This window comes from Schistocerca americana, chromosome 4 (genome assembly GCF_021461395.2).
Source record: "Schistocerca americana isolate TAMUIC-IGC-003095 chromosome 4, iqSchAmer2.1, whole genome shotgun sequence".
Classification (NCBI taxonomy): Eukaryota; Metazoa; Arthropoda; class Insecta; order Orthoptera; family Acrididae; genus Schistocerca; species Schistocerca americana.
Genome location: NC_060122.1, coordinates 80,083,171 through 80,085,374, shown reverse-complemented (window position 1 = coordinate 80,085,374; position 2,204 = coordinate 80,083,171). Strand labels below are relative to the sequence as shown.

Sequence of the window (2,204 nt, the reverse complement as noted above, 5' to 3'; positions counted from 1 at the left end):
GAAGCAGCCACAATTAAGTTAGGGAGTGAGAAGCAGAGAGTGATGAGGGCTGGTGAAGTCTTCGAGACTTCGGAACTGCTAACACCACTCAGCCATCCACAGGTGAATGCTCACAAAGACTGTGTGTGGCTCGCACTGATGTGGTATTTTCATTCTGAATAATTTTCTCGTTGCAACGCTGATGCCATATAGGAATTATAACCATTCTAAATCTTAATCGTATGTATCTGAGCTAATAATAAAAGATCCAAACAAAGTGCACACAATGTCGTATTCAGTATCAAATACTTCAGGAAAAATACTGGACCAGCGCCTCGGGACAAATAAGTTATACTAGTATGTTAGAAAACATAGACATTTATGCGAGAGTTGTGGACTTTGGTATCAACCAAAGTAACTTACTGGGGGCTCGTTAATTTGCCTAAAATAAACATATAGTAGTTTTCAAAATATCCCAATCTCCGTTTAGCATTAGAAATAACATCCGATACGCCGGCTGAGGTGTCACTTCAGTGCCCACACCATCGACGAGCTTCGCTGTGCTCCGTGAGTGTAGAAGGTACCTTAATCTGTGGTTGTAAATCTGTATGGAATATTTTATGACTTCTGTAACCCTTATGCAAAAAATATTTAACGAGACACTTTAAAACAGCGCAAGGTTGATTTTAATTCACGGGAGGCCATATGCAGATAAATATTCGGTTGTGACTTGGCAAGACAGCCAAGCCACTATGAGATAGCCGAATGGCACGCGTTAAGCTCACGCAGGCTGGCGCGAGGTCTGGAACAGTTAAAGGAGTTGGGTCTAGTAAAAAAAGTACGTAGCTTCTGGAATACTTAACTTTAATCCATAATTGGTAAACATCGGTCTGACGGTACATGGATCACAAGATAAATAGCAAATAATAATGGTGCCTTGCGAGGTCGTAGCAAATGACGTAGCTGAAGGCTATGCTAACTATCGTCTCGGCAAATGAGAGCTTAATTTGTCAGTGAACCATCGCTAGCAAAGTCGACTGTACAACTGGGGCGAGTGCTAGGACGTCTCTCTAGACCTGCCGTGTGGCGGCGCTCGGTCTGCAATTACTGACAGTGGCGACACGCGGGTCCGACGTATACTAACGGACCGCGGCCGATTTAAAAGCTGCCACCTAGCAAGTGTGGTGTCTGGCGGTGACACCACATATTCTTTCAGTATAAGTCGTTTGTAGTGATGTATGTAGGATTTTATTTCAGTCAACATAGCGTTACCTGCTGGCCAGTGATGATGACATCATTATCCATTTTAAGCCAGCGTTCTGCCGTATTGTGTGACATTGGACGTGCTTTTCGTTTTCATAAAATTGTACGGCTAGAGTGCTAATTGCACATTCACAAATGTAATAAGTTCTTTACAAAATACAAATCTCAAAACTAGTGACTTAAATGACCACGGAAGTCATACAGATTCACACAAGAAATTACTTTCTTCACATGTAGTAAACTGTTGACATATTTAGTGACATAGAATATAATGCATACCACTGTCGATTTTTCCGATTCGGTATATATAGCAAAGTACAGTATAACTATTATCATTTGTTGCATTAATGAGTCTTTAAGGCCTATAGCAAAAGAAAAACAAAGGAAGTAGCTACACTACATAAGGGAAAAAACAGTTCAGCACTTTACAACATTTAGGATTAGGCTGATATGATGTCACTCATAGCTTGTCAACAACTCCTGTCACACACGCACAGCATTTCCACTTACTAGAGCGTTCATACAGTCGTCGTGTTCTGATACAGTTTTCTGTTGTATGTTGGTCCTCCTGTGGCAACGGCCTTGCCGCAGTGGATACACCGGTTCCCGTGAGATCACCGAAGTTAAGCGCTGTCGGGCGTGGCCGGCACTTGGATGGGTGACCATCCCGCCGCCATGCGCTGTTGCCATTTTTCGGGGTGCACTCAGCCTCGTGATGCCAATTGAGGAGGTACTCGACCGAATAGTAGCTGCTCCGGTCAAAGAAAACCATCATAACGACCGGGAGAGCGGTGTGCTGACCACACGCCCCTCCTATCCGCATCCTCAACTGAGGATGATACGGCGGTCGGATGGTCCCGATGGGCCACTTGTGGCCTGAAGACGGAGTGCTTGGTCGCCCTGTCACTTCAAGCGTTCAGATGTCACGTGTTTTCACGTTACTCACTGCCGTATGCAGCTTC

General features: G+C 44.3%; 1 pseudogene; it reads left to right on the top strand.

The window, feature by feature from the left end:
* The first annotated feature begins 1,814 nt into the window (after positions 1-1,814).
* On the top strand, positions 1,815-1,931 carry LOC124614624 (annotated as a pseudogene).
* Positions 1,932-2,204: the final 273 nt, after the last annotated feature.